This window comes from Bactrocera oleae, chromosome 6, assembly GCF_042242935.1.
Source record: "Bactrocera oleae isolate idBacOlea1 chromosome 6, idBacOlea1, whole genome shotgun sequence".
NCBI classification, from domain to species: domain Eukaryota; kingdom Metazoa; phylum Arthropoda; class Insecta; order Diptera; family Tephritidae; genus Bactrocera; species Bactrocera oleae.
The window spans coordinates 20,307,239-20,335,121 of NC_091540.1; the positions used below are offsets into that span (position 1 = coordinate 20,307,239).

Genomic DNA, 27,883 nt, shown 5'->3' on the forward strand with positions numbered 1-27,883 from the left:
GAGTATAAAAACAATTCCAGTAGGCAATAGGGACGCCACATACGGTAATAAAGTGATGGAGCGAAATCTCCGAATTTAATATGTATATGGAGGCCCTTAGGCTCTAGCATTAGACATAATTAGCGGCTGTGGTTATTAAAAAATTAGAACATATTTCTATCCAAAATGTAAAAAGTATCTTGTCGCGCTTTTCGCATATATATACAATACACCGCTTACCAATTGCATGGTCTTGTAGCAGTAAAGGAGTGGATAAGATGGCGAAAACAGAGATTTCTTGAATGTACAAGTATAGGTACATTTATGGAGTCTCGTTCACAAGCTTTATTTATATATACAACATCGGCAAAAATGTGTGTCTGCGTATGTGTTTGTGTGCTCACGAGTATTTACAGTTTCTACTTTTTTCCACACTTTAATACCAAATTTCATCCAAGCATATCATTTGCATTGCAAATTGGTTGCTGCAACGCGCTCGAAGCGTTGAAGCATCAAGCAAAAATACGGAGAACAAAAACAAAACTGTGCACCGAAAACGCGCACTACTGAGGAAGCTGATGCGGCGAACCGCTATGTATGGGCGAAAATGACAGTCTGAACGGCGGTGTTGATCACAAGAAGCTGCGGCTGCCGGCAATTGCTGGTGCAGTGGCGAAGGTATGGTGGCTGCGGCGGAGGTACTCGCTTTTGCGTAAATGCGATTTGCAAAGGTGCAAAAACGCCCGCGGTAACTAATAAAAATAATAATCAAATAAAATATAAAGCTCGAGTGAAACACGTGAAGTGTTGGCAGTTAAACAGAGTCTATGTTTTTTGCAACCATTTTTATACTCTTGCAACGTGTTGCTACAGAGTATAATAGTTTTGTTCCTAACGGTTTTTTGTACCACTCAAAGTAATCGGATTAGATATAGAATTATGTATATCATGTACAAATGATCAGGATGACGAATCGAGTTGAATTCGGAGTGACTGTCTATCTGTCCGTTCGTCAGTCCGTGCAAGCGATAACTTGAGTAAAAATTTAGAGATCTTGATAAAACTTGTTACACATGTTCCTTGATATCCGAGGAGGGTTGCAGATGGACGTCATCAAACCATTGTCACGCCCACAAAACGCCATTAATCGAAAACTTATAAAGTGCCATAACTAAGCTCCAGAATTAGATACAAGACAACAGCACCACGAATTGCATTAGGGAGTGACATCTACGGCGAAAAAGGTTATTAGATGACGGAGCCACGCCCAGCTTAATAGCAGGTTTAATATACATATCGCATAAATCATTAAAGCTATAATAACCAAACTCATTAAGGGCATATCTTTTTGGCATCCCTACTTACCCTGTGGAAATGAATGATTTCGGATCATAATCCCGCTCCCCACATATCGGTTTTGTTAAAAACTACTAAAAGTGCAATAAATCTATAATTAAATGCGCCAGAGACATAAAATTTTACACTCGAGATGGTACAAAAGGGCTTTATAGGAGCTGGTATTAAATTTAAACGATGGGCATCGCACAGCCCACATTTAGGTGAAAAGTCATTTCTCAGGACCTACTCCACCGATTTCAACCCAATTCGGACATTTCTACATTCCTGACATTCCTACAATACGCCACGAAGATGAGCGAAATCAGACGAAAACCACGCCTACGACCCATAGAATTAAGATGGAATTTTAAATTCCATCTGATTCCTTCACTTTCCAGTATGCAAATCAAGGACTAATAAATGTATCCTGATAAAACTTTGCACAAATAGTGCACCGTATGACCAAAAGTCAATTTGTGAGATATACTATAGAAATTCGGAGGGAATCGTAGACCTCATATAACTAACAAAACTTATGCAACTGAACGAATTTCTTACTTGTTTTTTTATATTTTAATAAAAATTGCATCTGTTGCTTAAAACTGCGCATAAGTGAAAAAATCCTTAACTTTAACAATTTTTTTGCGAAAAACAATTTCAATAAAGGACGGCTTATTTACAACGACTACTTTAGTTCAAGCGAATACAGCCGATCCGAAAAACGCGAACGTAAATTTTAACTTCGAAGTGAAAGCACATTTAGCTGTTATTGTTTTGTTTTTTGTTCTTTATTTTGCGCCTACTTTCTTCGTTCTTTCGGAAAGAACATGTAGTTGGAGTAAACATAATAATACACACTCCCTCTCTCTCTTATATTGGAAATATCACCGATATTTGCAATAATTTGCTTTAACAAAACTAAAGCGTAATATCAAATTTTCTTACTCTTTCTTTTTATAGACATTTACCAATCATAAGATGCGTTTAACAAAAATGTGCAAGTTAACAAAAGTCCAGTTCACTTAGAAAGTTAATTAAAGATCAGAATAATGTGACTAATGTTTAGATATTAGCCTCAGATCAATTCAAAGACGAACTTTTTCTCAAAAACCGCCTAACACCACCAGGAGCGTGGCAATCCTCTAGAGTCCACCATAATCAATTTTGCAATGCACACATAACGTACTTTTTTCAGATGAAATTCAAAATAGACAAGTAAGGAAGGCCTTAGTTCGGATGTAACCTAACATTTTATACTCTCGCAAAGTCAAATGGTATACTCGTTTGAGATTTCTTTGTGGATTGACTGATATTTTCGCTAGAAGGTCAACTATAGGCACTGGGTCCACATATTTAGTACTTAGGGGCTTAAACATTTTTGGTTCGATTTAGACAATTTTTGGTCACAAGGTGGCATACTTTAAACGTATTATTCACGCAAAGTTTTACCCCGATATAATCATTGTTGTTTGATATGCATAGTGGAAAGTGAAAGAATCAGATGTAATCCAATTTCGCCCATTTTCGCACTATAACATAGAAATATGAAAAGAACGTTATGCACCGAATTTGGTTGAAATCAGTTAAGCAGATCCCAAGATATGGGGTTTCACCTAAAAGTGGGCGGTGTCACCCCCACTGTCTAATTTTGAACGCGGTTACTATAAAGTCATCTTATACCATCCCAGAGATAAAATTTAATGTCTCTGGCGTGTTTAGTGCTTGATTTATCGCGCTTTTAGTAGTTTTTAACTGTACCGTTATATGGGGAGTGGGCGGAGTTGCCACCCGATTTCAACTATTTTAACACTGTAGGTAGAGGTTCTAAAAACATTTACTTCGAGTGAATTTTGTTATTATAGCATTAGCGGTTTAGGAGATATGTACATTAAACCTATTAGGGGCGGGACCACGCCCACTTTTAAAAAAAACTTTTAATCTGCAGATGGCCCTCCCTAATGTGATCCTAAATACTAAATAACAGACTTGTATCTTATTGTGGAGCTTAGTTATGGCAATTTATTTGTTTTTGATTAATGGAGTTTTGTGGGCGTGGCAGTGATCCTGATCGTTTATATATATATAACCCTATATCTAACTCGATTAGTTTTAGGGGATACAAACAAGCGTTAGGAGAACAAAACTATTATACTCTGTAGCAACAGGTTGCGAGAGTATAAAAATTCTAAAAACGGTAAGCTGATGTCATGGTCTTGTTATGTGTTCAAGCGATGGAAGCGAAAGAATATTTTATTCTAAACAAAATCAAAGTTTACCTAAATCCTTCAGGGATCCCGATTTGCACCTGATATGAAATCTTCAGCAGAATTTAAATCGAAAGACAAGAAACGTCGTTATATAACACCCTTCACAAAGCAGCAATGTGCCATAGTGATCCGATATAAGCGGTTATGACAAATGAACAGCTCCTTCGGGAGGAAAAGACGTGTGTAAAATTTCAAATCAATATCTCAAAAACTAAAAAACTAGTTCGCATATATACACATCATGATCGTTTATACATACATTTTATAGGATCTCCAACGTTTCCCTCTGGGTGTTTCAAACTTCGTGTCAAACAGGGTATATTGTTAGGAGAGAGGGAAAGAATTGTAGCGACAAGGATTTCTCAATTACCCCAATACAACCTTCATGAAACAGCAATCTCAATACTTTTTATATAACCTCATTAAGTGTAAGCCTCAAAGACGCTGCTAATGTTTATTTTCAATTATATAGAATTGGGTTTTAGGCTAGTCGTATCTTATCTAATAACGAAATACGTTTCAATAATGTAAATAATATTACTCTAATTAACTTGGGCATAACCTGAAGTATTGAGATATCTGCATTTAAGTTCCATTGCTTCATAACATCTAACATCACTTTAATATAAATTAAAGTATTATACTACAGTATAGGTTTTTTGAATAAGGAAAACAAAATGACTTTTTAACTTTGCATTTAACCGAGCAGTTCAATATTCCTCTTTCACCATAAGAAATGTCTTTGGGTGGACAATTAATGGAATATCCAAAAATTACTAAAATTAAATAACTCGAAAATTTTTATGGTAACAACTCCGGTCAAAATAATACTAAGTAGCAACTGCCGCATATATTGTAGTTTAGGATTTGTTATTTCTCCTATAGCCTTATTTTTATACTCTTGCAACAAGATACCACATACTATAATAGTTTTGTTCACCTAACGATTATTCTTTCCACCTAAAATAATCGAGGTAGATATGGAGTTGTATATAAATATATGTAAATGATCAGGATGACAAAACGAGTTCAATATGAAACTTGGTACACATATTTTTTGGAACCCAAGAAAGATTGGTATTGCATATTAGCGGATTAGAAAATGGATAAAATTAGAGCGATACTTTCCCTAGTTTAATATAAAGTTTTGCCAATACCTGAAGATGTTCCCTAGGCTTTGATTCTTGCAAGATGCCCCCGATGCGTTCACCTTAATAGGTAGAAGTGTCTTATATGGGTAGAGTGCGAAACCATAATACCCTTCACAAATACAAAAAATTCTATTCAAGAACTTGATTACGATCGATCAGTTTATATGGTAGCTGTGGGCTATAGTGTTCCGATCTGAATAATTTCATATACACAATGTCATACAAGGACATTATTTTAATCGTTCAGTTTGTATAGCAACTATATGCCATAGTTATATCCATAATTTTGAGACGGCAAAAGTTAATTAGCCTGTAGGCGGCAAATATATAAATCCGCTACTGAGTTTAGGTTAGTCTAGTAGGCAAGTGAGCAACTCATAGACCAGTTTTGGTTCTTAACGATACTAGATGGAATGCCGTTACGCAATTCATAAGAAGTAGTAAGCCTTCAGGATGCCAGCGATTGACGTGAATTTCAATAAGTTCTGCGACTTCACTATCGATATCTCTTCCAGTGTCTCATACCGTGGGGCATCCAAATGTTAGAAGCGTTGCCTTGCTAGTGCAGGACAAGTGCACAAGAGATGCTGTATTGACAGTCATCTCGACTGTCCCCATTCCGCAAGCGTGTGCTACCCCCAGACTGTGAAGAGTGAGTATTCCAATAATGTTCCCACAGTCTCTTATATCAAAAGTGAGCAGGATCTTTGTGTATTTTTGATCTGCCGCTTTGCACATGACTTTTACTGTGTTCCATACATTCATATGCGAAACGAGGCTTTTCCAATAGCAAAGACCTTTGCTTAAAATATACTGCAGTGGTCCGGTAGCTTAAAATGCTGTCTTACGGATAACCCTGGACAACGTCCGGTGTGTTTAAGGTGAGTACCTGCCGTCGACGGCTTTATCTCACGGTGCTCAAAAGCACAGCGTATCAATACAATGCGTTGATCAGCGCCCCGAAAATGCCAGGCATTTTTCGGTACCGATTGGTAGTGTGGAATGGACACACTACACACCTTGGTGAGATTCGAGGCCTATATAAAACCTCTGCCGTACTTTGGATTCGGCACCCGGTTGCAATGCAACTCCACATTCAACTGACAAAACGTCATTTCTTCCCGCATTTGGGTATAAACCACAACCACCACGATACTCCCCGAAGGTCTAGTCCGCATGAGCAGGATGGAGCGAACTCCAAGGGCCCTTGCTCCCCGTGGTACCAGAATTAAGTCTCCGGTCAGACCTCGTAGTCGAAGCTACTACCAGTTGAGCCTCCATACAGCTCTGGACTGGTAACCATACGCTCATTACATGCACACACTTTTCACAAAAGAAGCTAACCCTAATTCTTAGTTAAACGCCTCCGCCGCCTAAACAATTCCCGCGCAAACGACCCTAACTTTTCGGCATTCCGACTAGTGGAGATCACACCGCTAACATCTAACCGTCCGTCAGTTCAGCTAATCCCCATACCCCCGAGATCCCTAATATCCGAATACATCGGGCACTCCGCGATCAAGCGAACCCAGTCTTCACATCGCGCCCCTCACAAACACCCCGGCCTGTCATAAGGGTGCCTCTGATGCAAAAATGCATTCAGAGACCCATGCCCCGTTAACAAAAAACCCAGACTTAGACAAAATCTGAAGTCTGGGTTACCCTCAACAAACCTAATGTCCCGGATATACTCATATAAGTCACCCGACCGTTAGGACTATTGTCCCAACGGTCTTGCTCTCTAGAAATCCCTCCCTCTCCACATCATCATCGGAAATCCAATCATTCCGCAGCAATGACACACTCAAGCCCCTTCTAACCCCTTAATACTTTGGTATTTGACTTACGTCACATACCTGATGCTGACCCCATTCACACGAACAATCGGTGGACGAACTGGCGACAATCTGCCTTAAGCAGCATTGTCACCGTTTTGTCCATCAATATGTCAACCCCCACACCTAAACCCCAGCTATTTACAATTTCTAAAAAGTCTTCTTCCGCCCGCTCCAATCGCGATCGACCTTCAACTAGAAGGAGAAGGTCGTCCGCATGCGCACAACATTTACAGAGGGGTTCGAGCTGTCATCATGCAGAGAGTCCATCATGAGGTTCAAAATATATGGACCGCAGATAGATCCCTGCGGGCAGCCACGGACCACTCCGATCTCTCTCGAATTGGTCTTACAATCGCTGTGTAGCACGAGCTATTCGATGTCCAAGACGAACGTGGCGGACTTAGTGCTGTCTTTAAGAGAGAGTTTTCCGCTATTTATCATCAATTTTCTAGGGAACATGGAGGCAGGCACTGCCCGGCTCATCAGCGCGATAAAAAAAACTTATTTCAAATATCAAATCTTATATAGAAGTTGAAAATTTAATTTTTTGTACCCCGCCGATAATTCGCAATGCCTTAATATACAAATCGAACTTTAAACTAAGCTTGAAGGCAATTTTAGAAACTATTCGTAGCCCTTTAAAGATTATTATCTAGCAGCATATAGCCCAAGAAAAGTGTCATTATTATCAAAAAACACATACGGATCAAAGGCTAAATTTCGAAATGAGCACTTCAATTGGCACCTAATGTAAGATGACCGAACAACTCCGAGTACAATCTAAAATATACAACAAAGTTAGACATGTGGGATCCAGTACTATGATTATGGCATGTTTTTCATTTTTTGAAGTCATACCGATATACTGGATTAAGGAAACTACTCTATATGTTTGAATTTTACGGGTATATAAATCCTAAGCACGAGAAGAAATATTTCTATCCGTGACCTTTTATTAAGATAATGACTTAAAGCACACAAGCAAATTGGCTCAGCAGTGGTTTCAGAAAAATAGGTATTATATCATGGAATAATCTGTAAATTCTCTAGACTTCAACCCTATAGAAAATTTGTTATGCGACGAGATGGAGAAAGTTGCTGATGCTAAACCAACAAGTAGTAATCAACTTTAGGAAACTGTTGAACGCGCATGGCAATCAATACCTTATGATAGATGGAAAATCACATTCATTCAATGCATCGACGGGATTCGGCAGTTTTAGCGAACAAAGATCATAATACTAGGTATTAATTATTTCTCTTATACTTACGTATAATGTTGCCATTAAATTTCTTAACATCGATAATTATTTCTACAAACTTTTTATTCAACTGAATTATACTATTTTTTTACCGCAATTATACAAACCTTCGGAAATTAAATTTGAATAGCCTTGTAATTAATTATTCTCTGAACCTTTCCTTTATGAATTAATTGTAAACAAATAATTTGCTAAAAAAAAAGCAGATAAACAATCTACATTTCTTACTTCTTTACTACATTGTGAGCGCTACTATTATTTCGCAACTGTATATTTAAAAATTCGGAAGTAAATAATATGTTTTGTTGATCCGATTTATAATTAATTTTATTTATTTCAATCAAAATATTTAAAAGTGACGAACTTTGTTACAAAAAAAGTTCTAACAGCAAAAGGGATTGCAAATTTCTCGTGTAACGACCTGAGAATAGACAACTGACGCCCTTGTCTTAAGAAAGGGCTATTTCGTTAAATATAAACATAACAAATTTCTATAACTCTTATGTAATATTAAAGTTTCCGGTTTCATTATTTCGAATATCGAACTTTATAGTAAATAGTTTGGAAGGTCGTCATTGTTGTTTTCCGATTTTACTATTTAGTTCTCATAGTATTCTTGTATAATTATATTAATCCCCTTAGAGGTCGAAGGTGCCTGTTTGTATATTATCATATTTTTTTTATTTAGAGCATTATTTGAACTGTCAGAAGCGAACTTACAAGAAGCGTCAGAGCGCTAAATTTAACTACAGAGATAGTGCAGTAAATGGAATATCATGTCTCTTTCTGTACTTAATCTATTTGAGGTAATGTTCATTCACTTTATAATGTATAAAATCATTACCCTAAGTTATTGGAATAAAACCTTGTACAGTCACATCTTGTCACCTATCTGTTCGAAGTCACCATAAATTTTCAAATCCTCCGATGCCGACTATGAGTACCTCCTTGCTTATGATTCACTTTATAACGAAATATTGGTCAATGAGAGAGGGTTTCTAACGAAATTGAGTGGGCGTCTTTTGCTGATGATAATATGGTCTGGTATTGTAAATGGATGATTACAATTAAGGTTCTCTTACGCAGTGCGAAAAATAAGATTACGCTCTATATTCGTATACTGTCCACTACTGATTGATTGATTGATTATCTCAAATTTTGACTGACTTTTCGCGACAAAAGAAACAAACAAATAAGTAATTCGAGAACTTAAGTTTATACAGCGACGAATATGTATGTGTCATAAATTATTGTTCATGCAAAATTTTGAAATTATATAATTGGTATATTTATTAAATATTTATTATAATACCTACTTTAAAAAACTACTTAGTTTGATCTAAAGAATGTTATAGCTGATGAGAGCAAACATCTATTTTGATTGTAGGCAAACCCGTTTTTCATTTACCTTTAATATAAATTAAGGGAAGTTAACTTTACATACATTTGTAAACACATGATTTTAAAGATAATGCGCCTGTGGTTAAAATAATAGGTTTAGTCTGGACAGTGCCCACTTTTAGGTAAATTTGAACCAAATTTTATGCATAAGGTTGATATCCATGTATTACCTTTTCTAGTTGGCCCAACTCGGACTCAGTTTGCAATAGATAAATCAAACATAAAAAGAAACAAGTAAGAAAGGGCTAAGTTCGTGCAACCGAACATTGTATACTATCGCAAGAATTAAAGCCGGAAAAAATTCTTTCCAAATTCCAATAATATATCTGAAAGGTTGACCGATATTTTTTAATTTTGGTAATTTTTAGTCAAAAGCTGCCACACTCCCAAGGCAGTATTCGTGCAAAGTTTTATCCCAATACAAGATTCAGGTGTAATTTAAAATTTTGTTATATGAGAAGTAGGCGTTGTTGTAGTCCGCTGCTGCTCATTTTTGAATTGTAACATAGCCATGTCATGATAAGTTATATACCAAATTTGATTGGAATTTAGTCGAGCAGGTCCAGAGATATGGGTTTTCACCTAAAGGTGAGCAGTGCCGCACACATTGTCCAATATTGATACCAATTTTGTATCATATCTGGGGCAAAATTTAGAGTGTCTGGCGCTTTTATTAATTGAGTTATCGCACTTTTAGTAGTTTATAACAAAACCGTAAGATTAAATATGTGTACCATTTGTCATTATATTAATGTTATATTGCATATTATCATAATTTCTGTAATTTTTAAAGCATTCACCTGCACGTTTGTGGGTAAAAATTCGGGATGTACTATGGCACTCTAGGCTGTTTGCCTGAAATTTACTAAAACGCCCAATTACTTCAAAAAAGGCTCAAATCTGCTGTAGTCTGCTGCCGTATTATGTAAAGGGTCATTTAAAATTGTTGAATAGTGAAAGCCATATAAATTTGCAAAATTTCATTCATTTTCAAAAAATATTTCCATAAAAATGTATTTCCCCAAGAAAAGTTTTTCTTTCACATTGCTTATATTTAAAGTCCTATGTCGGAAAAACGCATTGTTTCGAGCAGGTGATCTCAGCTCCGTCAAAGCCTTGACAACCCTATGATTTTTTTGTAACTTATATGCTTATGTTATATAATGATCAACTGCTGATTTCAAACAGATTTTACTACCGCTTTGTCCCATCGTCAGTGCTCGTTTTCGCTCTTCGTTTGTTCATATTATAGACAATCAGTGTGCGTACACTTACGCTCTTTTATCACATGCTAACCTTCTGCCCATCCCTGGAAACCACAAAGTAAAAAATAACAACTAGCATAACAGGAAAGGATACGAATTGGCTTTGTTTTCATAAAAGTATAGAGTTGCCATTTGTTTTTACAAACTTATTCATCGTCTACAAATGGCAACGTACCATAGCTGCAACCTAGGAGCCGAAAAGAAATACACGATCTTTGTGTGAGTCAGAACAAATAGTCAAAAAAATGTAAAGCCACAAAACTCCAAGACTCGAATAAAGTAAAATAAAGTAAATGGCTGCGTCATTGTCGGAGTCTGTGGCGACGCTGCAGTAATATCAGATCAGAAACTTGCCAAAACTTGTAGCAAGACGGACAAAACAAGAAACAAAACAGGTACGAGCTAGCAGCCCTACTGAGTCATATTAAGGTTTGATGGACATTACTGCCGCCTCGCCAACAAGCAACTAGAATTTTCAGGGATATCTGAGATTTTCTGAGAACTGCTAAAAAAGGAGAAAAAACACATTTGCGCCAATGAGACAGACATCAGCAGTTTTTGCTGCCATCCCAATGTCGCTTGAGGTCTTCCTCTGACTCACTTTATTCGCTAATAAGAGTGCCTGCGCTTGCGTTCCAATAAAAACTTATATCTTGTTGCGCTGATTTTTATATTTTCAAACAAATCTCTAAGTTGTAGTTGTTGTTTTCGCCTGTCACATGTCATTACTAACCGTTTTCGGTGCTCTTGTTCTTGTTTCCTTGAATAACGGCTAGCATTTGGTTTGGCTAAGTAGCTAATGTCGAGAGGACCATGAGGCACGTAAAGAAGCTGCCACAACACTTTAGTTTAATGTGTTACAAATGCGAATTTCGACAGTCGTTGGCAACTAAGCGCACAGTTGCAAATGCAATGAGGCGCAACGACTACGTTGTAGGTGTATTGACCAACTGTGTATTTGTGTGCGTCGGTGTGTCTATGGCTGAACGTATGCACGGCTTTGCTGCCCCACATCTGCCTCATAATCCGTACTTCCACAGTTGGGCGACACCTGGCGGCAACCAAGCGAAAAGCATGTGAATGGACGGAAATAAGAAAGCTCCTTGCAGAGAATTTATGAATGAAAAAGCTTTCGCCACTCAAAAGCTTTTGCTCCCAAACAAAAAGGGTGACACACTAAAATAAATAAGCACCACAAAGGCACGCGTGTAGGCTTTACATTAAGAGAGTTGCGTAAATATTGTAAGAGAGAACACGAGGCAGAGAGTGAAATACAAAGTCACTTAGTGCAATATCCGCAACTTTGTGCAGCGCTGTTACCGCCAGCGCTCGTAGCCGGCGTTTGCTGAATGCACGTGTCACGTGTTGTATAACATGAAAATGACGAGCACGACCATAACGAGGTTGACGAGGATGTCAACGAGCAGACAACGAACGAGGCGACTAGGTATTTAAAGGCCGATGGCTACCAATGTTGCTTCGATGTTGCAACAGCAGTCAATGGTACAGCACAGCAGCAGCGTGGACATGCTTCGAAGCCATGTTGAACTGCAGTCAATCCAAGTGGTAGCGACAGAAGAACTTACACAGGCACATACATATATGCATAGGCAACAACACACCGAAAGGGCTGAAGAGCTAAAAACTCGAACAATTGTATTATCAGCTTAACTATCGATGTTTCAGGGAAATAATTAACCTTAAGTTTTACAGTTAAGTGATTTTTATTCTAAATAATTTCAAGGCTTGAATGTAATTAATACTTGAATTAATCTTAACTTACTGACATTGAAATTACTTTTGTGAGGTTTATTTACTAATGAGGATCGGTCTTATGTAACACTTGTTCCAAAAACGGTATGAAAAAATGTTTTTAATTTTGATAGGTTTTTTGGATATCATTGTTAAATACGCCTTCAATTATGCATTTACTTCTTTTAATTTCACTAAAAGTTCAGTTTCGATAAGGAATTAATTGATCACTTGGATGTAATTTTATATAAACAAGAAAAAACTGTAACTTCGACTTTTCGACCCTTTAGTTATAGCATGTAAGGGTATAAAAAGATCTTTATTCTGATTTTTATCAGTCAATTTGGATGCTATAAGGGGATAGCTATAAGCTATGGTCATCCGATCTGTACAATATGTTCGGGAATTGTAACAATGCCTTAGATAATAATCTACGTCAAATTTCGTGACGATACCTTGACCACCGGTTAGGTGTGTGGCAGCTATATGCTATAGTAGTGATCTAAACAATTTCTTCAGAGAATCAGCGATGCCTTGGATAAATTTTGTGATGATACCTTATCAAATGAAAAAGTTTTTTATACAAGAACTTGATTTTGAGCAATCAGTTTGTATGACAGCTAGATGTCCGATATCGGCGGTTCCGACAAGTCAGCAGCTTCTTGGTGAGTAAAGGACGTGTGCAAAATTACTGGAGAAATCCTAAAAAACTCAGAGACTAGTTCCCACATAAGGAGCCATGGATTTCGTTTGGAATAAACTGTAGGGTCTGCGTTTACTATATAGTTTTGTTTTTGTAACAGATATTATGTCATCCGATATTGCTTTTATTCATCCATTGTAAGGTACAAATATATTCGATTTTTATTTACGTATTTTTAATTATTCTAAATTATGCAACTATGAACGGCAAAATACACTTCAAAATTGTTTGAAAAATTTAATGTCTACATATTGTCGTAGCCACCACAAAATAATCGGGTCGTATTTACATAAATACACAAGTGATATATAAATTAAAAAGGCGACTTGAACTGATGTCTTCTACAAGTATGTACCGTTTGTTAACCCACATTTATTCTCTATTAACTGAAGTTTTGTGAGCATACCTTGAGGGGCTTAAATAAAACTATGTTTTTAGAAGAAATATTTATGAAATCAGTGACGACCTTTCCAGCCACCGTAGTAAAGATAATGATTTTTGAGATCCCAAATAATTGTTGCACGTATGTATATCAATAATTTCAAACTTCATATTGAAATTATGTTAGCATACTGCTTTGAACATAGATTACTTTGCTAATGAAATTGAGCTGACACGACCTTAACAATGAATATACTGTTTTTCGAGTATCAAACAAAACTTCATTTATTGATTTCAAATATTATATATGTATATATGTATGTAGTATTTATATTTGTATCTTTTTTTTTTGGTTTTTTTTTGGATTCACTCCTTTCGGTCTATACGCGGCATATACCTAAATATGCATTAATGAAAACGAAATCCATAACCCAACCGAAGTACTGAAGCGAAATCCGCAATGTTTAAATCAAATAATATATAACATACATATGTATGTATGTAAGTAGAGCAGTAAAGCTGTGACTGCATAAACAAATAGACAACAAACAAATTCGCACACCAAAAACACGGAAGTGTGCAGAAATAAAACAATAGGTTGTATGCTCGCCAGAGACTTACACCCACAGCCGAATTGCTACACACTCAACCCAGTGCCAGTCATTCGGGACTCGCTGAGCTTGAAGCCGAAAATGTAGAGCACACGAACTGAGTAACGACAATATACGAAGGCTTGTCACCGAAGCCCGAAGTGCGGCGTTACTATGTAAGGGCAAGCCAAGGATGCGTTCAGCAAGCAAACAACTTGCAACACTGCCGAGCGCCGCGGCGTCGGAGGTGACAGACGTACCGCAATCAACGGGTCATGCAATTTTAATGGGTAAACAAATCACAGTTACGGTCTGGAATGTTTTGATTGTTGTTGCAACATGAACTGCGACTTTGTGGTCGTTGCTGGATTGTTTTATTGCAATATTTCTTTCTATGGCAATGTTTACACCGATTTCGGGCATTTCTTCGCGTCACCATTGTTTCACAAATGCATTTACATACATATATACGAGTACTACATATGAAATCGGTATCCACTCAAAACCTCACTAAATTGTTTGCGAAGAATACAAGGATGTTTATATGTCGGCTATTAAAAAGTGGCATGTCGGGAAAACCAATCGCTTGACCATTTTTAGTCGAAACGTAGAACAAACGCAACAACAAGCAACGGTAGAAGAATAAAAAAAAGCAACAACATTATCGCCAACTTACTTTCAATATGGTGCCCTTATACACACTCACAAACACCCTCACAAGCACACTCAAAACCAGCAAACAGCAAAACAATTGAGTCGTTCGAATGTCAGTCACCGTCTGTTGCAACAATTCTCACAAGAGCGCAGACAAACGCAAACGTGCCACCAGCCACATTATGAAACTCTCTCAGCTATATGAAAGGAGCCCTTGTCTGCTACGTACAACAGTAACAACAACAGACGTAAAGCAAGTATTTAATACCATTCCGGCATATTGCAAGCACGACCTGCCACACTTCGCTATGCGCTGCCCGCACCCCAACAGCCTGTCTGGTGAGGTGTTTGTATTTCTGCTAAACCAAACGAATGCCAAAAGATCCTGCGATGTACATATGTATGTACACATTTGCATGTGTGTGTTTAAGTAGCTTGTCTGACCTAATTTAAAGGCTCGCTGAAATGCGCGTCCAGAAGGTATTTTCCCATTGAATTCCATGTACATACAAACTTGTTTAAGCTTCTTTTTCAGTTCGTAAACTTTGGGAAATCTTCCCGACGGAATGTTTTAAGAGTTTTTTTAAGTCAGAAAGGTTTTATCTCACACAACGAGCGATCAGATCGAAACTAGAAACCACCCAACAAATATTCATCCATCGCTGTGTGTTACGGTGGCGCCAAATTGAATAATCTCACTTGATTCGTTAAGGGAAAGTAGGGAATCTTGCAAGACACATAGCAAGTGGCCTGGCTTTGCAAGAAGTGATATGTCTGTGAGTGTAAAAACAAACTAAATACGGCAAAGAACATGAACACAGTAGGCTTAGCACACCTGTGACAAAATTATGAGCAGCCGAGAGGAGTTTGCACTGATGCAACATTCACAGATATGTGCACAAGTCTATAATATGTGCATATCTGCACATATTTTACAAAAAATCACTCACAGATGGCAAATCGGAAGAATGTAGACTCAAATTTCGCAATAACTCAATCAATTCACAACAGCGTCGTTACCACCCTAACTGACATCCGCATCCGCTAGCTAGACGGCAGTGCCTTCCTACTACATTTACATATCAGGCCGACTCGCAAACACCTACGCCAAAATGAAAACATAATTCTTCTTGCTTTATCCTACGGTGATGGTAGCCTGGCGATGAGCCCAAGACTTGCTGTGCTCGGGATTGAGAGTGAGTCGGAATATGTTGCGATGTCCTGGTATTTTCTTTCGCGCCTTGCAGAGCCCTGAACGTGCCGCACAGTACCGGAAGTTGGTAATATATTTTGCACCGTTACAAAAGGAAGCAGTTTGCGCAACCACCTAACTTCACCGTTTCCCCTCTACGACAAGGTCTTTTCTCGTTCTTCGCTAGCAATATGAATATACTCGTACACCCTTATTGTTCGTATCGAAGGGTAAAGCGAAAGTTGCAGCTAACTTTTCGTACGTTGACACTTTAATGTCTTTTTGGCAGACGTTGGATACAATAATTTGTAAGAAATTTTCAAATACAAACAATATTATAAATACGGTAATAAAAAACATATGTATTTTAGTGTACCACAATCCTATAATCGTAGATAGAAGCCACCCAAAAACAAACAAATCATGCAATATACGTCGAGTCGATTTCACTCACGAAGTTTAATAATCTTACGCATTCTGACGACTTATGCAATGACACATACATACATACATAAGTAAGTATTTTGTTTCCCAAAAACCCTACCTTGGTAATTATTTACCTAATTCATACCTAAATTTCCCCCAAGCTAGGTAATCTATTAAGCGGAAAGCTAGGCTACGAAATCTACTTCTTCGAAATTACCGTTATACTAATTATTTATTATAACAGAGTTCAGTATCACTCGCTGTTTTATATCTACCTAATCTGCTAGGTTAGATTAAAAGACTAATCCCAAAGACGATAATAAAATGACAAGTCGCTTTGAGCTTCCTATCTCTGTATACCAGTGTTATAATAGAAGAATCACAAAAATTGCGGTAGAAAATTAAACATTGGAGCTTGCTGTTGCAGATGGTTGGAATTAGACCATTGTCACGCCTATACTTGTATAATGCAGTGAACAGAAGCTTTAAAAGCTACTTTAACTAAGCCGTAAATTTAACTACAAAACAAAAGTTGTGAATGGGCATCTGTAATATAAAACTTATTAAAAGTGGGCATTCAATTAGGGCATGCAGCTCAGGAACTCCTCGACCAAAATCTACCACTTTGGTGAGTAATATTTTCTTTCTTATATTACGGACTGTGTGGACGCAAGTACATATCAATAAAGTTACATATCCGACTAAGTTATTGGAACAAAACTTGGCACAAGTAGTAAACCTAAACTAACTATCTCAGTCCAAAAATAGTTGAAATCGGATAACAACATTTCAAGTTCTCAGATACCAATAAGTGGACCTCAGTGCCTATAGTACTGAGAGAACCTTTCCCTTAAAATAGTGGACATCAAACATCCGCTTGACGCTATACCATACATACTTTGTGAGGTATCTTAATGAAACTCAGGGAGCATCTTTTTCTGGTAATAGAATGTCTTGGTGCCAAAAATGCATAAAATCAGCCTTCTCCCCTATCTCCCATATACCTAACATAATAATTTCAAACTTCGGGTAGATTTGTGCCATATATATTGATCAAATTGTAAAAAATCTTAACAAAATCAAATTAACGAATAATATTGAATAGTCTATGAATGAATGCAGAAAATGTGTGAAATCCGATCACGAATTATCCCAGCTCCTATATTTTACATATACATATAATGAATTTTATTGTTGCAGTCCAAGTTTATTCCAAATATAATTCTCTGGTTAATGTTTTCCTAACATGCCCACTATATTAAATTGAGCAACGTTGGTTGAGTTTATGTCAGCTATATCTCTTTTGAGGATGATTTTAATTTAAATATCTGGGACACGAAGCAAAATATTAGTAAGTCTATGACCTATAATATAAATCAGTAAGATACCAAATATGATTGTAAGCCAATGACGGTTTTGCGGTATAATAAATGTTGAAATCTTTCGCAACATTTTATAACATAAAATTCTACCAACAGCTGAAAATATTCGCCAGGCCTATGTCTCTAAAATTGCGACAAAAGTGCGGTTACATCCCAACTTGGCTCTTCTTTACTTGTTTAATATAAAGTTTGTCAACTCCTGTAAATAGGCGCCCAGCTTAAGATCTAAATCTCTTGCCTTTCAAAACAGGGATGCGCCTTGTAACTTTCAGATTGTACGAAATATGTATAATTATGAACTTGTACATATACATATTTAAATATTTATTGTAGTTGTATAAAATCATTCTCGCTAGAGTGAAGAACAGTATATTTGCATTTGGATTAATGTTGTTTTTTAAATGTTGTTTTTTAAATGGTTAGACAGCACCATTCAACAGTTACAGCGTGCTTTTGACTTTCTTTCGGCCACATTTTCTCTATTATCTTTATCTGTTCGCTTTTTAACTTCAACATGTGCTCTTCGCCTTTTTTGTTGTTGTTGTTGTAGAAGGAATTTAGCACGTTTTCAAGCGATATTGGTTAGCCGCATGTACTCGCTCTCTATTTTCACTTTCCTTCCCACTTAGCTATTCCACAGTTTTCTCTAATGTTTCAGAGTTTTTTCTTCAGAGTTTACATATGTAGGTGCATTTGGCATCCAGGTCTTTTGTACGCGTGCCACCGCACTTAGGAATTTAGAGCTTCATGACTAAGTCGTAACTTTTGTAATGCACCCCAAACAAACATTTATTTATTGTACTGTGGATTATATAAAATATCAGCTTAATCAACGACATGGCCAGAGTATTTGAATTAAATATCCATGCCTCACCTTATAACGTGCTAAGCTAAAATTATCTTAAGAGCTTTATATGACTTGGAACTCTATGCAATAATAGCAATCTCATAAAGATCTATACGATCTTTTGAATGATGATTTTTCATTGTGTTCTAGATGTAGGTACGTTGTTCCTTATTTGCAAGAAGCTAATTATCCAAGTAGTGGCTCAGTCGTAAGCCAGAAGTTTATACGTCGATACTGAATTTACAACAGTGGCGCCAGCAATTCATTTCATTCGCATCTTGTCTCTGAAATCAGCATAAATCTTCGTTCATTGAATGACATATATCTTCCCTTAAAAGGTTGTCTTTAGATTTAATGGAAGAAATACTTATTTCACAATATTTTGGCTTGATAAGAGCAGATCGAAAAACAAGCACAAGTCTAGGCTTATGGTCTGAATACTTATCCGATGTAAGCTCATATGCATTGGAAACCTATTATTATGTTATTGACTCGTTACTACACAAGCTTCAGTTGATTTTAAGGATTCATTAGAGTTTGAGCTTCGCCCTCAATTTCATTCAGATTATTATTTCCACTTCAATCAAGTGCATTCACCTGACAAACATCAGCGCCCATGCCATCTCTGCCTGTTTACTAAAACCTTTAGTGATTTTAAACGCCATGAATCCATGAACATAATCGCGCTGCAGCTTTTCAATTTTACTCTTTTCGTTAACAAGTCCACCGAGTTTATATTTGCTGTTGTTTTCGGTTATTTCATAGACTGGTTCTTGTATGGCGTTTTTCGTTGTCGTAATAACAGGATATTACATAATTTTAATGTGTCTCCTTTAATTTAGATGTTTCCCGCTTAGACGCCGTACACCCGGTTAGTGTCGACAGACGGGCGTTTTTGCATGTCCACCAAACCTAAAGCCCAGCCCTTCAAGCCTTGCATTTACGACGGAAATGTAGAGCAGGGTGCAGGAAAGAAGCGCCCAGCATGTTGCGCTGCCAAAAAATTGTCTATTAGTGAAACTGAAATGAACAGCGCGGTGCAGTCTGAGCCAATTGCGGAATAATACGTGTGGCGGTTGCCACATGGTCGGCTGATGAGTTAAGTGGAATATGTCTGCATATATGTACATGTGGCAAACACGTATGCATAAAATGTGGTGTGTTGGACCAAGTGCAGTGTTGAGGTACAACTTTTTATAGTTGGAAGTCCTCGTTGGTTGAGTAATATACACGAGCAACATGTCCTTTGAATCGAACGACTCTAACGAGAAAATATCTATGTATTCCGTTATAGACATACATATGTAAGGACACATAAGTATACACAAACGCAAGATAGAGCTGTCCTTTGAGCGTTTGGCAGGGCTGCTGCTGCCAGCAGCCGTAAAAGCCGACCGAGAGAATGGGTATCCATGCGAAGCAGTACCGTAGGATGCATAACAGAAAGGCAAACACTTTTTATAGTATTTCATTTAACCACAATTTTGGTAAAAGCCTATATTTTTGGCAATAAGCCGGGGCCAACTCACTCTCTTACGTGCCATCCTTTCAACTGTTGGAAACCTGATTCACTCTTTCCAAGGGGCCTCAATCTGCCAGAGCTACTTTTTTGTCGCTTGAAATGCCAATTCGCCACTTTATGGACTGCGCTTGCTGAAGTTTGTCACTTTTGAACGCCGTCCAAGAGTCAAGAATTTCTATAGTACAGAAAAGAGTTTCGAGGCAGAGTTGAAATTAGTACGTAGAAACTAGACGGAAATGTTGCATTATTGCTTCATTTCTGATAAAAGGTATATACGACAATTCGGAATAACTATAGAGTAGGTATTGTTGGAGTTTGTTAACCTGCCCAATTACACGTCTAGTTAAAGAAGCAATACAAGATATGAGTAGCCACTTAAAATTACATTTTGTCTAAGCCCTACAATAGTATGTAGCGCAGTAGATACACTCTTGTGTATTAATGAGGATATGGATAAGTGTTGTAATACATATGTATATAGTTCCATCATTTTCCCGGCCAATTTATTCTTATGGACAGACCCACCTGTAAAAAAAGATGATATTTGAAACTACTTATAATTAAGTTTTGTTTTTATCGTAATCGTTCTTTATCTTCCATCAAGTCTCATAAACCGAATACGCCATATACATATGTACATACTACCAGAAGTATATTAATTAAGTTATATGAGTCTTTTAAAATTAGCGTACTGTGTTTTTTACCGATACTGGGTGAAATCGGTTCACTTTCCTTATTCTATTCAAACTATTTTAATAACTGTCAAAGTATATTAAGTTTGCCACGATGTTTGTAATACCCAAAAAGAAATGTCGGAGACCCTATAAAGTATATACATATGCATATAAATGATCTGCGTGATGACGTGAGTCGATTTAGTCATGTCATTATTTTCTCCCATAGAAACTGCTCATTTGTCGGAACCGCCGATATCGGACCACTTTATTATATAACTGCCATACAAACTGATCGATCAAAATCAAGCCATTGTATGGAGAACTTTTTATTTGACGAGATATCTTCACAAAAATCTAGCAATGTATTATTATTTAACGCCAACGGAAGAATCTTCGCAGAATTTGTTCAGATCGGACTACTATAGCATATAGCTGTCATACAAACTGAAAGGAAATGTACCTGTAATGGGCATTGTATCTTCGGTTCAGCCCTAGTGAACTTTTTGTCTTATTTTAATTTAATATTATATTAATTTTGGCGTTTACCAATTACAACAAGTCTGTTAAATCGAGCAAGGGGAACTATTAATGGGCGCCAGCACATAATTAGGTGAAATTTTGTTTCATACAATGAACCTGTTAATTAATCTTTTGTTACAGTCCTTTTAATATTCTATTTTAGCTTATGAATATTTGTGCTAAAAGTGTAAAAATTGTACAAATCTAAATAATATTATTAACTCGAAGGAATTTTTCATTTGTGATACATTTTGAGTCATTGCAGAAAAATTTCAACTGTGACTGGTTTGTCAGCAATGTTCCAGTAAATTCCGAATACCCATGTGTTAGAGAGAGATGCACCTTAACTGTTCATAAAAAAAATTACAGAAACTTTGTGCTACTTGCTGACAAAACTTTTCAGCTCTGATTATCATATGCAACCTCAAATGATTGACTCTGTTCTTGCTTCAGTCCGTTACCGCGTGAAATCTCTTCACAAAAATATTTGATTTGTTTTTCACTTCATTTCATAGGCTTTCAATTCATACAAATCAAATGTGCAGTGTTCTCTTGTTATACTCTCGGGGAATATGTACTCGTATGTCACAGAGGATCGTGTACTCCTAACGGAGTATTTGAAAGGCGTTGTATACAAAGGGTATTAAAAATTTTATTTAATAAATTCAATAAGTAATAGTGGTAAAGAGGAAAATTAGTGTTAACTGGTTAATAGTTTTCCCTTATTTTTAATAACATAAAGTAAATGATACAAATTGATATAAATAAATTCTAAATTACAACATTGGGATTTCAAGAAAAACAATTCATATTAGAGAAATCTGTGCATAGTATTGTATATAAGTATAATATATTCAACCTAAAAATCATAAGAACCAACGAAAACTTCGGCTGCATAGAAACTAAATAGCCTCAAAGCCCGTACAGTTGTATATTTTATTGCACAAAAGGATATAAAAATATCTCTATTTCACGCTTAGTCAAACTTGGATCTTCACCAACAATATTATGAACTTACTCAATGATTTCTGGTGTGACTGCAGTTTTTGGTCGCCCTTCACGTGGATCGTCTTCAAGCCTAGTACGATCACGTTTAAATTCACCAACCCAAAATTCAATGATGCGTTTTAAAGGAGAGGACTCCTTAATTCACTTCTAATAATTGTTCATAAATTTCCTTTGCTTTTAACCATTTCAGAACGAAGAATCTAATCATATATTCAAATTTTTTCATACTTGACATGTAACTTTTCATGTGTTCTCACGACAGATTTACCAACTTGAGAAAAAAATAATGTGGAGCTGGTAGCGATATTTCTTAGTGAGACTAACCAACCTGTATGTGTACCCTAATCTGCACGTGATTAGTTATAACCGTTATTATTTTTCGATGTAATTCCTTACACTTCATGTCTAAATAGTATTTCATCAAACCAATTTCGCGAATCATCATTTCGTTTTTCGCTCTTTACAATGAGTCCTCTTGTAACATATGCTAACAGTTATATAACAGTTTTTCATTATCTTCATAAAAAATTTAAAAAAAAACAACATGTCTGCAAAGCGTCTACAATTGCGGCATTCCAGATAAAACGTCACAACCAGATCAACCCACAACTCCATTAGACGCGCTTTAGGCACTGCAGTCAACAAAACTACTCCGTTGAATATTCGATTGTGCAGCACATGTGGATTCCCTGCTAATATTAGTGTTGTTCTTGCTATGACTGCTGTGCCGCATGTCACTTGTGGTCTGCACTTTCCCCTCCGCCGCCAAGTGAATTATAGTCGCTAGCAGAACAGCTGGCAAAAGCAAACCCTTGCAGTCGACGATCTAAACTCTATAAAATGAATATTTACTTTACAGTCGTGGCCCTTGCCATTTCACACTTTCACCTAACTACAAAGCCACGTGTAGTAGTGGTTGTGTGAATAAAAATATACAGCAAGAAAAAATAAAAATGTTGTGGGAGTAACGAAAATATTTGCAGCTCTATGGTGCTCACAAATGTAGCGAGTTGAAAGTGTGGCAAGTGCTCCTAAGTCAGTTTGTTGTGCCACAGGCCCCACAAGTGCAGCGCCACCGACAACGACGACGACGACGTACAAGTTAATTAATTGTGCTTTCCATGCCAAAGACAACGTTGCAACCGACACGAAATTTAACAAAATGATGCAAAGGTGCTATGATGGAGGAAATGGTGGGATGGGGGTGAAGTGGCATGCGGATAACGGCCAGAAGGCAGCTGACGTCGGTTGTGGCGCTGACAATTGTTGAACACAAGTGCATGCGAACTTCCATATTATATGAGCATAATACTGAGAACATATTCATGCTCATTTCGCACATGCTACGCGAAGCAACGGAGGCGTCGAAAAATCAACACAGCACATCAGATCACATCCTCAAAAATTGCCTTAAGCGCAACAGCGTTCTTGCCGACAACAACAAATATAGATGATATAGCATTAGAATATAATACATATGTTTGTCAATCTGGACTCCGCATCGAAGTTACCGACCAACAACAAAAGTGTTGAATATACATAGTCCAAAATCAACAGATTCCCCTCCTCTTATCACTTATACCTTCTTTATATGTATGTGTTTAAATATACAGTTATGGACAAAAAAATAAGGTCACGCTTTCAAATTTTGCAAAGATCAATATAAACAGCTATTAAAATGAATTAATTCAATAGGAATAGTTTTATCTACGTTTTCATTGTGAATGCAAAAGCAATATTGAACTGAAAAAAAACTGTGGACATAATTTATGACCATTAAAATCTCACGAAAATTTCATTGGATATATAAAAATAGGTTCAACACCAAAAAAGGATTTTTGAACTAAGAAATTATGTATGTTTAAATAAGTTTTAAAATTAATATTTACTAGAACATATTTTGCATACACAGCTTATTTTTTCCAAATCCCATCATTGCTTTTCTCACTCTCTTAGTTTTCTTACTATACCTATTTTATTTATATTTTACTTCGCGTCAGCTAAAATTGTATTGAAATCATATTAAAATGAGATATATGGGATACAAACTCGACTGAAAAAGCTAAATTTAATAAAATGAATTGATGTGAACACGTCAACCAAAGGATCGCAATTCATTATTTTAGGAATATGAGGTTTGGACCAATGTCTAGACCAATTTCGTTCATATTATCACACAATTTTTAAGAAAATTGGTTCGTTTTATTTTATTAAAGACTCACACATTTTTTAAGGTGGAAAGATGGAAATTATTATAGAGGGTAATTCGTACATATAGACGGATATACGTTTAAGGCATAAGGCTAACCGCAAGTTTGAAAATCTTATGTTAGGTATATGAGATATAGGGGTAGTATTGATCCGATTTTATCTAGTTTTGGCAATACAACTTACTATTAACATAATAAAATGCTCACTCATTTCATTAAAGTACCTCACATACCGTCACCAACATATATAGAGTAATAATAACAGATATTATATATATACTTATTTAAGGCACAAAATTGCACCATTAAACGAAAAATACATTATCTTAATTTTATTAAGATATCTTTGAAGTAAACCAAAAGTTCGAAAAATTTCGATAAGGTATATGTTATTTCCAATAAAAAGTTAGCACCAGGCACTGTGGTCCCCATATTCCGTAACTGGGGGATTGAAAAGTTATTGTCCGATTTTGAAAACTTTCTGGTGATACCTCAAAAGCAAATTTTTGAAACAATGAAAGAATCGTATAGAATTTAAAATTTTGCTTAATAGGAGTTAGGCGTGGTTGTAGTCCGATTTCGCTCATGTTCTCATTGCGAGATAGGATTGTTAATAAAATTTAATGTCTCTGACGCATTTATCGCACCTTTAGTAGTTTTTAACAAAAACTTTATATGAGAAGTGGGCGCGGTTAGCATCCCATTTCATCCATTTTCACACTCGAAGAAAGTGTCAAAAATATTTATTCTGGGAAAATTTGGGATATATAGATGCCTCTCCCCAATGCAATTCTCTGTACCATACTACAGGTTTATCTCCTAATTTAGTGCTTAGTTAAGCCGTTTTATAAGTTTTCGATTAATAGCGTTTTGTTCGAGTGGCAGTGGTCCGATTACGTCCATCTAAAATACCAAACTTGTCATGGTGCCTGGGAACATGAGTACCAAGTTTCAGCAAGATATCTCACTTTTTACTAAAGTTAAAGCTTGCACAGACGGGCAGACAGTGACCTGTTCATTTATATATATATATATATATATTACCCTATATCTAGCTCGATAAGTTTTGGGTGATACAAACAACCGTTAGGTGAACAAAACTATTATTATACTCTGTAGCAACATGTTGCAAGAGTATACAAATATTGCGAAAGAATTCAACAGTCATTATTCGACGAAATCTTGAATGGATTGCAATAAAATTTGGTCAGCTATTAAGTTATGTTATAGGTCATAGGCTCACTTATTTTTATTCGCATCAACTAAAATTGTATTTCAAATGAGATATACCTAAATTTAATATATTGAGTTTATGTGGAAAAAGTCAACCAGAGGATTGGAACCCATTATACCTATAATATTAGGGATATGAGGTTTATACCAAGGTTTACACCAAATCCTTACATATTTAGCGCAAAAGCATTAACACAATTTTAATTTTAAAGTATCACACATTTTGACCAACCTTAACAGTTTATAGTCAGCTGATCTTGTTACAGTAACCGTTGACAATGTTAAGGTATACTCGAGAACATATTTTCGAGCAATTTTATAAGTAACTAACTTACTCCCTGACCGACATATTCGGCATAAGGTTTGTAAAAATAACAAAAATCCTTTTATGCACATATGTAATATATGGGAATTGGGTATTTCGAATATTAAATTCACATTTTTTCGGCGTAATACAAGACTATAGTATAACTACTATTATACGTTCATTTAAGTTTTCTAACGATACCGCACATGCAGCCCGATATATGCGGAATAAAGTCATATAGAAGTTACAAAATTTTACATTAGGTATATAAAAGAAGGGATGATTTTGACCCGATTTTATCTATTTTTGGCACTACTACATATTGCTAACGGAAAACAAGCAAGGAAAGGCTAAGTTCAGGTGTAACCGAATATTTTATACTCTTGCAACGATCAAGGGTCAAAACCAGGGAAATACCTACGTTCTGTTAGAACAACGTAACTCAATATATGTGGTATAGTTTGGGTAATTTGTGCTAAGTTTTATCGCAATACATTCGTTGGCGCTTGATATATACAGTTTTCAAACTTCCGCTTGGCCTTTTACCATATATACGAATTACCCCCACTCCCATATAATACATATAATGGTTTCCGTTTTTCTAACAAACCTTATGAGGAATATCTTGTTCAGTGTGTGAGTTACATATTGAAAAAATTTCTTAAAAATATGTTCTAAAGTATACCCCTATGACCCCAATACAGCATATACATATATAATGATTTCCGACTTTCCATTTAATTTTAAACCCTACAACCGTATGCAAGGATTTAGTGTAAACATTGGTATAAACCTCATATCCCTAATATAATGAACTCGCACCCTCTGGTTGACGTTTTCCACATCATCTTAATATATGAATATGTGATACCCACTAATGATTTGCCTTAAGTACTCAATAGTTCCCGTCAAAGGATCCCAAAGTGACCCTATTACTTTGTCCACAACCATATAAATACGTAAGCATGAGTGAGTATATTAGCGCTGCAGAATAATTTGATTTTCCAAAAAGACTACGGGGTTCCGGCCTCTAGGGTGAGTAGTTGAGAAGTATAGTTTTTATATTTCTAGCTATGGGCTTAGGGGTTATAAACAGGGAAGGCAAAAAGTTAAAATATGCTCGGTCATAGTCATATAAATGCCAGGGAAATTGAACATACACGTATGCATATAGAAATTCCAAGTGTTAAAAAATGTTATAGAATGAAAAACCTATGTGTTGATTATCAGTAATGACGTAATTGGGCAAATAATTCTGTCGACTTACGCCAAATTTTTCAAAATGTATCTCTACTTCAAAAACATACGAAAATATTAATCGACAATTCTTCATTTCGAATACTTGCAGAATCCCATCAATAGAAATACACGAATGGAGGACGGCATTCTGTTGTCAATGATATCAAATCATCTATTTTAATTGGAAATATTGTTCAAGTTGAATTACAGAAATGCACTACTGCGATCCATTAAATTTTGGGCTCAAAACCGGTCCCGAAATTTAATATTACCAAATAAGTCTCGGCTATTGTATATTTCTGCTTTCTTGCAGAATCCTTGTCCGATAGCATCAAAAGAAATGCCACAAGTCGGAAAAATTGACTTTGTGTCACATTATGTTTGTTGGCTCTTTTATATTACAATATTTAATACGCACGTCCATAAGTGCACATATAAGAAGCAATACAAACAGTAAAGTAACTGTTTGGCCAAGAGCTGTCTAAGTAACCCAAACACTGGCACCACCCGAGCTTAAGCAAACAGTGCCACAAATCTGCATATAAAAGGCACATTGCACTTTTCTGATGTTGAAATAACAGGAAGCTGTACCTATGTAAATAGTTTGCATTGGAAAAATTGAAAAGAAACCTCATGAATAAATACACTTAGAAAAATAAAATAGTGATAAAAAAGTTGAACTTTTTTAGAGAAAAGATATTGCGAAAGATTTACCTTTTGCTCTTACCGTGTCTTACATC

General features: G+C 36.3%; 1 protein-coding gene and 1 long non-coding RNA gene across 10 annotated transcripts in view; one reads left to right on the plus strand and one right to left on the minus strand.

Annotated features, from left to right (window-relative positions):
* Positions 1-27,883, minus strand: part of LOC106619204 (RNA-binding protein 6) — a 425,212-nt gene that overhangs the window by 345,249 nt on the left and 52,080 nt on the right. The gene's annotated exons all lie outside the window — the stretch shown is intronic.
* LOC118680512 (uncharacterized) lies at positions 13,710-27,773 on the plus strand. 2 transcript variants are annotated; one of them, XR_004976060.2, is made up of 5 exons: positions 13,710-15,061; positions 15,117-16,081; positions 16,145-16,288; positions 16,361-16,827; positions 27,253-27,773. It is a non-coding gene; the product is annotated as an uncharacterized lncRNA (long non-coding RNA). The 2 variants fall into 2 exon arrangements; XR_004976061.2 differs by having other exon boundaries at positions 16,365-16,827.